At 40.8% G+C, this 12,537-nt stretch overlaps 1 protein-coding gene across 3 annotated transcripts in view; it reads right to left on the reverse strand.

The window, feature by feature from the left end:
- Eip63E (cyclin dependent kinase Eip63E) overlaps positions 1-12,537 on the reverse strand; it is a 132,851-nt gene that overhangs the window by 47,403 nt on the left and 72,911 nt on the right. The window lies entirely within an intron of this gene.

Genomic DNA, 12,537 nt, shown 5'->3' on the forward strand with positions numbered 1-12,537 from the left:
TGCCGCCCAGGCGTGTGGGACGACAGGTTGACACCTAGCTGGATGGATATATAGCAAAGGGACACTCAATCAGACAGACCTGGCAGGCATTTTGGCAACGGCGCAAGATTGAACGACAGACAAGGGTTGCAATGCCAGCGACGACAATTGACAATGCAACAGAGCTCCAAATGTAAAGTTGAGGAAATTTAAATATTTTGTATCTTGGTAAGTGCTCCAACCCTCAACTTGATGTCCATTGCGCTGCTTAAGTGCTATGAGTAGCAAATTTGTATGTTCTTATTTAAGAGAACTCAATTTTGAGCAGGACAAAGTCAGAGAATAAATCACACAGGAAACTGTAAGAACAAAGCCTATGCAAGTTATTTTCGTAGTAGGCGCAACAAAAAGAATCTTTAAGTAAACTTTACTTTTACTTCCTTACATTTATATGAATATAAAGAAAAACTTCATGGAATCATAAATAACTTAAAATGGATAATAGAAGACATCTCCAACTCTATAAGATGTGTTTCTCTAAATTTGAGTTTTTCCTAAGCTAGCCTCTCATCACACACCACATATTTTTTGCTATTTATTAACAGCAGCTTCACCATTTGATGCCCATTCTTATACCCTGCACATATCAAATATACATAAAATATGCTTAACTTAAACTAGTTGATAACATTTTGTGCTGTGTTCTCCACATTGATCCTGAGGCTCTGTCGCACACACACAGCTAAAAAGGACAAAGGCCCAGCGCATGAAATATTCAAGGCAATATTGCGACAGGACAAACCTGAATTGATGTTCAATTGGAGCGGCTGCTTAAACAGCCACTAAAACGTTTTACAAAATGATCAGAGAGCCCCAAAAAAACTTATCCTTTTTTATTTTATAAAGAATAAGAATACTTGAGTGGAGGGCGAGGGGTCAGCGGTCGAAAAGGCAAACCTTTTGGCAACAAATCGATAAATATTTGAAGAGCAAAACTGGCAGCCCTGGAGACAGTTGAGATTCGCCAGCAGCTGTCCGAGGTGCCCGAAATCGCATTTAATTTAAAACTCATAAATACGAAATGCGCCGACAGATAATCATAATAAAATTTCAGAGCACAATTTTTTTGCTCTTCTTGTTTGGCAACATGAAGAAAATTGCAAATGAGATTTTCGCCCGGGCTATGAAAATGAAAATGGAATTGAAATTGCGATTGCTGGCCGGGGAGAAAACAAAAAAAAAACTTTGCAACTTCTCAACTGGGTTGAAAAACAATTTGTATAATTGCATAAAAAATATGATTTTTGTAGACTTTTTTCTCTCGCCTCTCTCAATTTCTGCTGCCAACTCGTTCTCAGTGTGTCAATGACAGTCGATGGCGCCTGTTTTTGACAAACTTCCAAAGCGGAATCAAACGGAAAATGGAAAATGCAAAATTATTGAAAATTTCAAGTGCAATTGAGTGTCAAATGGGCTTCGCCAGCCGCAAAATCAAGTCAAAAAAGTTGTAAAGCCAACTGAAGCGTGTTAAAGTGTTGTTCCATGAACTCGAGTGAAATGAAGTGGATTTGCTTTTTGGTATGCAAGCCACAGGCCGCAGGGCGCAGGGTGGCACGGGGCAGCGGTTGCCAAAATAATTAAGAAAATGTTTGCCATTTACTTAGCATTTATCCGTACATTTATATATATTTTAGACATAATGACAATCCAAGCAGTTTTGCAAAAGATTTGAAGACTTTTCGCTGACTTTCACAAAACTTTGCAGCATTTTCTATTAATACCCTGGCATTGTTAGCTGCAAAGGGTATGCTCAGCTTGTTTTTGAAAAGTTTTGTATATATTATTATATACTCTTTTGGGTTTTAATTAGGTTTCTGATTGTAAAAGCTTATTAAGAATTCTAAAATAAAAATACGCAGCTTAGATATTTTACAGGGTATTTCGTAATGTGTGAACTTTTGCACATTTCATGCGCTCTTTGTTGCCCGTTGACATTTACGAGACATTTTACTGAATAGCAAATTGAAAACTGCACCGAAATGAGCAACAGCACGTATAGAAAGGGAGAGCAAGAGAGGGGTAGAGACTTGGGGGTTATAGAGAGTGCGAGGTGCAGACAAGTGGATGAGAAATGACAAACTAATTGAGCCTCGGCAGCATTCAGAGGCAGTCGCAGACACGTGCCTGTTGCAGGCAAAACTACTTGAGACATTAGTTATACGTGGCGAGGAAATTCCATGGAGAATGGAGCGAGACGGCGCGGGAGCTGAGAAGGGCAGAAAACCCCTCTCAAGGCGCATTAGAACGCGTGATTTGTGCTCAAAGAGCGGCTTTAAAGATGCTTGGCAAACAGCTCGAGTGGAGGCCTTCAACTGAGGCAGACTGAGATAAACATTAAACAAAGTTCTTCTAATTTATGCATATTTCAATGCAATTCAAGACTGAATCTTACTCTCTCCCTGTCTCTTCCTCTCTCTCTCTTTCTCTCAAGTGCGCTGGCAAACATTTAGCAGCGTTTAATTTTGGCATGCATAATAATGAGCATTGGTGCTCATTATCATTAACCAGGAGACGGCGCGCCTTGAAGTGGCCTCCAGGGTCTGGGCTAATGGTCCGCGGCGCCGCAAGTTTTTCTACTTCTGCTTTTTCTTTTTATTGTAGACCCGTGGCAGCTTCGTGCCCAGCTGAAGTTTGTAAATATGAAGTTTGATAAGTGGGCGGGCCCAAAAGCAAAGACTGCCAACCAGTTGAACTCTTGACTTGGGCGCCAAAGCAGACGACGCCGAAAAAGTTGCCAGGCGCAGTTCTTCTTTATGAGGGCGCCTCCCAACTTTCGCATGATATGGGAGTTTTGAGTAGCACTCCCTCAAATATAAAAAAACTAAATAAAAAGAAGCACTTGGAAATTACTGAGCACAGTGTCTTGGTAGAGCCTGCTGCTACGAAGTTTTTTGGTGGAGTAGCAAAGAAAAGCTGCCTAAAAATCTAGGTAAATTGAGTAAAATGGCAAGACAAGGATTTATTAAAATAAAAACAAATTCTGATAAAAAGTTAATTCCATTTATTATATTCTAAGGCCCAAATATATTTTGTCTAATAGTTTTGCCAAAGTTTTGATCGACAAAAAACATTTTAGGCAGTTAAAAGAGGATGATTTGCGAACTAGAGAAACTAAATTGAAATTTTTGGCATATGAAAATCAACTCTGAAGTCGGACAGAACGAGCATGAATTGCATATTATTTATTATATTAAATTTTAAGCTGTGCCCGGTCCAAAAAGGTTTATTTTTTAGATACAAATATCGTTTTAAGGCGTTGTTTTATATTTTTGAGCTACACATTTACAAAGTACGGCTTAAATTAAACAAAAAATCGTTTTTCTTATAATCAAATTAAAACACGAACGTCTAGCCTAGATTACAAATATTTATATTTATCCCATTTATTTATGATAAAATATTTATTTTTATTATAATTACGTCCAATAAAAACGTTAGTTGTGCCTATTTATTTCTTTTATTTATTAAACATATATATGAACTCGTGATCTAACAACTTGGCTTCACTGTGCTGACTCAGACACGCACAAATAGCCAAGTCGCGGGACTGCAAACACTTGTACTCCGGACGGAGTTTGGTGGTGCAAGTTGTGGTGGGTTTCTTTGTTTATGTGCGCCAAAAGTGGCAATTGGTGCGCGACTGCGGCAAATGTCGTTACGTGCACAAGTTGCGCTTTTAAAATAATTACAAAACCAAAAAAAAAAAAGACACCAAAAATGCGCACATACACACACACACTCGCACACATAGAAGTGGGAAAAATTCGTTGCATGCTTTTGTGCGCATCGCTTAATGGGTTTGACAAGCACTGGCAGCTGTTACAGAGCAGCCAGCATATTGTCAATAAGTACTTATGCCGGGGCCAAGCGAGTGTGTGTGTGTGTGTGTATACACACATAATGACATCAGTTACCGGCTGATAAAAAGAAAAGCAAAAGAAATGCCAGACCCAAAAACGCAAGCAAGTGTATCTAATGCGACCTGCTACATCCGGCTGCAGCCTGCAGGACACTCTTCCGCTGCAGGACCCCCCCCCCCCCCCTACCCCCTCGCTGCTGCGGCTGCTGCTCCTGTCAATAACTTTATACAAAAATTGCATATAAAGTGTCGCCGGGTCTGAAATCTTTTGGCCAAACAGCAACAAAAGCCAACGAAATTTATTATGCACAGACGATAAAACGTTTTGTGTGTGCGATTATGGATGGGTGTGTGTGTGTGTGTGTGTGCAAGGCACGCATAAAATAAGAAAAAATAAGTATCTAAAGCATGCCGAGGACTAAATACCCTTGTCGATATGCTGCTTGCGAGATGAGTTCATCAAAAACATAAGAGTTGTCCTTACAAAAACTCACTTATTGACTGATCCTTTCTATGTCAGCTATATGATATAGTGAGCCGATCTTTGATCTTTAAGACTTTGAATATGTATGAGAAGCATAGTGAAACTTGGTCTAGATATTTTGATAAACCACAAAGTTTTACATACAGGAACCTTCTTTTGACCTATTGTTCCTATGAGAGCTATATGATATAGAATTCCGATCCGTCATATATACCGCCTGCAACAGAAAGACGAACCCAAGCAAAGCTTCCAAGCGATAGCTCAAAGACTAATAGACTCGCATATAAACAGACTGATCGGACATGGCTATTACGACTTACCTTCACTTCGTGCTAAAATTGGAATACCCGCTGCAAGCGTATTAAAGCAGGACACAAGCAGCAACAGCAGCAGCAGGAAACAATAGACAAGCCTTGGGGGCAGTGAGGTGTTAAGCCTTTGCTGCTGCTGTTTTATGGGCGGGTGGGCGGCATTAAAATGCCGCAAACGCAAGTTGACACTATTTCTTCAACAACTTGCAGGAAAGCAGTACCAGCAGCAGCACTAGCACCAAAAGAAGAAAAGCAACAACAACAACAACAACAAGTGCTGGTCGAGCTTTGAGCTGCGTCATCAGGAAGCAGAACTCGGCAGTTGTGTTGCCGTGCCGGGCCGGGCAGGGCGTTAATGGGTTAAAAGTGCGCTTAGAGCGTGTATAGATTTCGTAATGTGTTTGCCAGGCTCAACGCCCACCCACGACTGTCCCCCTTAACTCAGCATGAGTTGCAGTTCGGCTCTGGCCAAAAGAAAACCGACACCTGAAACGCCATTTTCCAAACAGCCGACGCTTTCACTTCCGCCTGCTGAGTTGGCAACTTTGAAGCTCACATTGCTGAGCGTGTGTGCCCCGCTGTCCCTGTGTATGTGTGTGTGAGTGTGTGTGGCTTGATTACAAAATACAGTTTAATGTTGATTACACATGCAGCAGGCAGCAGGCACAAGCACAAGCACAGGCTGTTGCCTTGGCGAGCTGGCTTATAGTATAACAAAGGCTGCCACTCCAGCATTCAACTCGGGTCTCATTACGCACACAATGTTGAGACTAAAGCTCGCTAGTTGACTGCCTCCTTGCTCCAGCATTAAGCCACGACCAGCTCAAGTGTGTGTACTCCAAATTCTTTAAAGTTTACCAAAACTTGTTTTGGCCAGCACAGCAGGAGTCTCTGACGCCACATGTCTTCCCCATTGCTTACTTTAAATGCTGAGCAAACAACTCTTTACTGCTTGCAGAAAGAAAAACATCTACCTTTTTTCCTAAAATTTAACTAAAAACAAACTAGTAAAGTGAAGCATCTCACTTAACTACTGGACACTGTCAATAAGAAGCAGTCGGGCTTGCCCATCTATGAGTTTCTCTTAACTCAGCCTCAAGCTGTCTTCTTAAACATTCCAAACTTTCTTCTACACAAACATAAACAAAAGCACACACACACACGCCGGTGCTTTGTCTTCAATTTACATTACTTTGTAAAAAATGCATTTTTGCCTAACTTCGGTCTTTATAGTCCGATCTATATTCCAATTTATATAAGTATAACATACGAGAGCCTACGTACCAAAAATCAAATATCTCAGCTCTTCTAATATTCAAAATCGTTACTTATCGATATTATAAAAATGGGAAAATATATCTAAGGAATTGATGAGTTTTTAGTGTGTGGAATGCCTTTTCTACACATTTCAAGAGATTCAGGATCTCGAACCATCTGCTAATTGTAAATACAATTTTGTAGAATAAATGCTGTCTTTTATCTCATTGTGTAACACATTGAAATCTTTATAAAGAGAGCTTTAAATCAATTGGGGTTAAAGTTCAGCCACATTCTTTCTACACGACTAAGAGACGCGATTACGTTAAGCGCTGCGCTGATTGTACAATCGGCCTTAATATGCAAAGTTAATAATAAACAATTAGACCAACTGGTAAATATTACATGGAAATGGGGTGCTAATCACTTGCGCCGTAATGGCAAATACAATTTACATTTGTGTGGCTTTTCTTTTTGTTTTTTGTGTTTTTTTTTTTTTTGTCTTCCATTTGAACGCTTTTTTGGTTTTCATTTAATTTACGACAAAGTGTGGAAATTATTCGCAGAAATTTGATTTACATGGCGAACGGCAAGCGGCAAGCGGCAATTGTCGTGACAATTTTCATCAACACAACAACAATGAACACTCGGAACGTGATGAAGCACTCAAAGCAGTCGCAATCACAATGTTGACGATGACGTTCAAGTTGACAACGACGTAGACGACGATGATGACGAACAATCAGCTTTTGTGCATGTGCTAATAGCTAAATTGTATTAACTTTAACGCGCATTTAGCACATTTCTCTCGGGGGGGTGGGGAGCAAAAAACAAATCACGCGATCGACTAAGAACTGGAAAAAGCAAAAGCTGTTTGAAAAGTGAATGCAAATCGTGACCAAGAATGTGATCGTCGCGACGATTGTAATTCAAAGCCATGTTGAGTATACGCCGTGTTTGCCGGCGCAAAAGGTGTCAAAAACTGAAATTTGATCTGCGTTACGAAAAGCTGTGAATGGGCGCAGGTGAATATGAAACAATATCCGAAGCTTATTTCATATTTGTTTTGTATTATTAATTTTAATTATTATTGTTAACAACCATTTCAATTTCTTTGTTGTTTATTTTTAGATGTGTATTTTTTGTACTAATAACAATACGCGTTTTCTGCTGAATTTGAACCAGCGACTTCTCATTTGCTAGTTCAACTCGCAGGTACGATCAAAGGGTTTTAAGGAGCAGTATAGGTATATACTTTATTAAAGGTTTTTTTTATCTCTTTTGAATGTTTGATAAAAAGTCTAAGGTACGTAAGGAATAAATGACTTTTAAGAAGAGAAAAGGGAAATTCATCTATACAAATACTTTGGCAGACAGCTTTTGATTGCTGAGAGTTTTTCTCACTTATCGCCCGAGATTAGCTGACAAATTCAGTTGAGAAAACTTTGGCCAATGTACATATATTCATGTTTAAACTGAACCAGGGTGCAGCCCATCAATCAGGCAACCCATGGGGCAGCAGAAAATTGAATTTCCAGCGCTTTTCCTTTTTCAAGTACAAGACACACGCACACAAACACACAAACACACAAGCACAAACAAATTTTGTGCAAATGAAATTTAAAACTTTGGCATCTTTAATGAAAATAAATATGTGCCGCTCCAAGTTCCGGGCTGGTTTGGACCCGGATTAGCTCGTCAGCCAGAAAGTTGCAACTTTGACAACTTTAATTGGTTTAAAATTAGAAAATGCGCAGGGTGTGCATCGTCGATAAACAAATGCCAAAAACCGGAAACCTGAGCTGGGCTCCAAATAGAAAGAAAAAAAAAAACAAGTGTCGAATCAAATACACCAGGCAAATATTGCGTTGGCGACAATTTTCCCGGGAACAACAGGAAAACAAAAGAGAGCAGAAGAAAAACGAAGAAAGCACAACAGGCACAACTTCAATGGCTGTCAAGGGCAACAACAACGACAACGAGACCTACGAAAATCATAAAAATAAACTCGAGCGCGTTTATCGAGTGCTTAACTCGGGGGTAACTTAGGCGCTGCACTTGGAGCGGGCCGACTTTCTGGGGGGTCTGAGGTCCAGTTGGGGGCAGCTGGTCAAAGAATTTGTGCCTACCGCAAAACGTGTTGGGACTCAAAGCTAAGCGCGGGTTTTACTGTTTTCCCTTTTTTTTTTTTTTTTTTGTTTTGGTTGGTTTTTTGTCAGACGCATATCGATTGCAGGCCAACCCCTAAAATGCTAAACAACCCCCAAAGGGGGCTGGCAACGTACGCTGATAAGCAACAGCAGCAGCAGCAGCAGCAACAAAAACAACAACAACAAAAGCAACAACAACAACAGCAGCAAGAGCTTACATAACATGACTGGAAAATGTTGCAATGCCAACGTGTGGCAGCTTGTGATAGCGTCCAGAGCCTCGCCTCGGCTCGGCTCAACTGGGTGGTTGTGCATATTTTGAATGATGTATGCGCCGTTTTGGGTGGCTTGCCCAGGGTAGTTGGGTGGTTTGGGTGGTTGTTGCTTGCCGCTGCCTGTGCAGCCATGCAAATTCGGCACGGTTGCGCTGCCCCCGCTCCCTCCCCCACTCTCAGCAGCGACGACAACTTGAAGCCGCAACAGTATGCAATATTTTTGGCCAGCACTGTACCGTCCAGAGTCCACAGCCCGGAGAGTCCAGTGTGGCACGTGTCTGCACTTTGAACGCAAACGAAGCAGCAGCCCGGCTCCATTAGCGGCCAGCAACTCGGGGCTGGAGCTGGAGCCAGAGCAACCCTCGCTAAGCGCCACGCGGCGGGTATAGACGGCTCGCAATACTCTTGCCCATTACACCTGAGGCCTGTAGCTAGTCGACGGGCGCGTAAAGTTTTGACTGCTTTTATTTCTGAGCAGTTGCCATTTCGGTTACCTACTGCACTTCAAATGCAGCCAGCGATGCGTGAAAAGCAGCCAATGAGGCTGTGCTTTAAAAAATACATGGTTTGCGAATTTTAAGGAATTTCTTTAATATGTCAACAGGCAGAACATGTTTTTGGCTTTATGGAAATTGTTGCAAAGCTTTTCTTGCACAGTTTCATAAATCGCAGGCACGTTACAGTTTTTGCTTTTTAAGGTTGTCTATGATGAAATTCCATGCTAGTATTGCTGTTTGCCAAACTTTGTTCTCAGTAAGAATGAAAAAAATTATACTCAAATGACAGACAGAGAAAGAGAGGGTAAGAGATGGCCAAAAAGGAAGATGACAGAGAGAGAGAGAGACATAGAAAAGTGTATTTCAAGCTCGAATCCCATCTTTAATTACTTTAGCATATAATATATTTTTATTCCATTTTGTGTATCCGTCTTCCAAGAACAGCTTTTCAATTTACTTGCAGATTTCTTCTTGTACTCTATTGGACATTATTTATATTTTAAGAATCTTCGTGGTTTTGGCCTAACAACTATTCCTTCAGCCGACATTGGTTTAATATTTCAGCAGCTCACATTAAAAACCTTTCCGCATTTAAATTTCTTTCGGTTTCAGCTTGAATCACATAAATTCCTTTTTCAATCGAATCTTTAATTTGCTCTCTCGCTGATATCTAAGGGCAAAGTTCAATTAATGTCGTTTGTCTATGCCGAAAAAATCGCTTTGTTATCTATGTTTCTGCTTTGATTTTCAGGGCAAGGCGCGTAGCCTCATCTTTCCCGTTGCGCCTCATTATTTTTTATGGTCGCGCCATTATTTTTGTCTTTTTCTCTTTTTACATATATGTTGCCGTGTTGTGCTGCTACGCCAGTTGCTCTCAAACTGTAAATTGCCATTTAACGCACATTCAAATTGGCATTCAGATCTGCGAAGCGTCGTCGTCATTCGCTAACATTTACCATCATTCTAAGCTGTATACTCAGCCGTGCCACTACCCCTCCGTCTATCCGCGCCCTCAACAAACACAACACCCCTCAGCGATGACAATTCTGCTTGCAACTTGAGTGCCACGCATTGCCTCCTGCCCCATGTCTTGCCCCGTGGAGCTCGGAGTCTCAACAGATTTACATGAGATTTGCATAAATTGAGTGCTTCCTTTGAGGCGGGCGTTGCTTTAGAGTTCGAGAGCTTGTCAGTTGCCGTGCGCCCTGTGCCCCGCGGGCCTCAAATGAATTTAAATCTTTTATGCAACAAAAATTGCTGCCGTTTTTCAACAGTTAATGTTTCAATTAGACGCGGCTCGAGCAGCGGCAGGAGTCGCCAGTAATGCGTCGCGCTGACAATTAGTTGAATCGCATGTCAGCCAAGAATTTCCTTTAACACAACTCCGAGAACAGGATAGAAAAACGGTTCAAATAGAACGATAAAGTGTGTCCGACTAGAGGTTACTCTCTTCCACGCGTAGCCCATCGATCATTAAATGTTTAACAAATGCATTCTTTATTAGCTTTGGTCATTGATCGTTGTCCGATCTTTGTGATCTATATACTATACAAGAGCGAATATACGGACGGATGGACTTAGCTCTTTATTCTGATCAAGAGAATATATGCTTTACAGATCGGAGATGCTGTCTTCTGCCTGTTACATACACTTACACAAAACCACGATGCCCATTCACGCATACTTTCAATGGGTTTCGGTGTATTGAAATGCACAACAGCAATTGTTGTGGAAATTCGCAATTCTTGCTCCGCTGGGAATTGTCAACGGGTTTTTTTTTTGATTTGGATGCGTTGTGAGTTTTGTTTGAAGGGTTAACAAAATTGCCAGGGTTGTCATTGAATTTGATTTGTACTCCTGGCGGGCGGGCCGGCGGCAACAACAATTTTATTTGACATAATTGGCGCAAAATCAACCGGAAGCGATTACTTCCAGCAGCGGCGATTGCGTGTGTGAACTAGAGCGTGTGTGTGTGTCTATATATGTGTGTGTGTGTGTGGAAGGGTGTGCGTGAGTGTGTGTGAGTGCTCTCAAAAGCAATTCAATTTGCGTGGCATGCTTTTTTTTTTAATTTATTTTTTTGTAGCAGTCAGCGGTCAAAAGGGCTTTCAACTAAAACTAAAACTAAAACTGTCGCATTGCGTCAGCTTAGCATAGTTCGCGGCACGCAACAGCGGCGCCTGCCACACACACAGACACACACACACAGACACACACACACACGGCCACATTTGCACCACACCTGCCACACACACTTCTCACCTTCCGTTGCCCACAACGTCTTGAGTTGTTTGCTGTAAGTTTTTTACTTTATTTTTTCTTGCTACCCTTTTGCATTAAAAATGCATGCGAAAAACGCCCCCAGCAAGTTTTTTCTTGTTATTTTGTCAAAGGTGCGTTCAGTTTAGAGTGCAGAGAGTTCTTTGCCGCTTTGAAGGCCAAAGCTTTTAGAAAACTTTTTGGTTCCACCCGCCCCTCTTTCCCTCCACACAGCCACGAACTACAGCTGTCGGTTGACACATGCGGGCTTAGACAAGCTGGTCAAAACTGAAGGCGCTGCAAAAGGCACAGCTCAGACAAGTCAGCTAATCGATATGTGGATGGTATATATGTACTTAAATATATATACATATATATACACACATGTGCATAGATATACAAATGTGGCAAGATATGCAAAGTCAATTATAGAGCGCAGACGGCCACGTGCCGCAGCAAATTGAAATTCCCACGCTGGCATTTCGCAAAATGCACTAAAAACAAAATACGCTCGAAAAAACAGCAAACTATGCAAAATTTATTAGTTTAGTAGCAGAAGAAGAAAAAACGTGATAGAAGAAGAAGGTATATTAAATTACCAAGGCCGAAACAACGACGCAGTAAAAATATCTAAGCGCAAAAAATTACACACAAAAATTTGCTGGAAAATGTCAAGATTTTTTTTTGCTCGGGCCAAAAAATAAAAAATAACAGAAGTTGACATTGTTTGGCTTAAGACATAACTCTAACTGGCAAAAGGCAGACAAGGATGTGTGTATGTGTGTGTTGTGGCGGGGAGCGGGGCGAGGCCAAGGGGGGGTATTTGTATAAGCCCCAGACAAATCACTGCTGTTGCATAACTAGTGGCAAAAATGAGCTGCATACAAGTCCTGCTTGCATAACAGCAGCAGCAGCAGCAAACAAAAAAAAAAAAAGCAGAAAGAATGAATAGAAAAACAAAACAAAAATGTGTCTGCAGAAAGGAAATTCAAGTGAAAACACGAAGACTTTATGCTCTTAGCACATTAAACTTGAATACATTTTAAGAACTTTTAAGGCAATTTTCATTTGAATAAACACTTTTTAAAAGGTAGCTTAATTTTATAACTGACTCTTGGCTGCTTTTATTGAGAAAGAACTGCCCAAAGGCGCATTTGTTTTTTTTTTTTATAAATTCTTAAAACTCAAAGAAAACTGCAAAGTTAAAAAGAATTTCGTTTGTTTTTAAACATTAAGATTTCGCATAATATTACATATTCGCTATATGTAGATCTGACTGATTGACTAGCTGATTGATCCACTGACTGACTGCCTAACTTATTAGCTGAATTATTGACCAACCGATTGACTGATAGACTGATTGATTGATTGACTGACCGATTGACTAACTTACTGATTGACAAACT

This window comes from Drosophila virilis, chromosome 3 (genome assembly GCF_030788295.1).
Source record: "Drosophila virilis strain 15010-1051.87 chromosome 3, Dvir_AGI_RSII-ME, whole genome shotgun sequence".
Classification (NCBI taxonomy): domain Eukaryota; kingdom Metazoa; phylum Arthropoda; class Insecta; order Diptera; family Drosophilidae; genus Drosophila; species Drosophila virilis.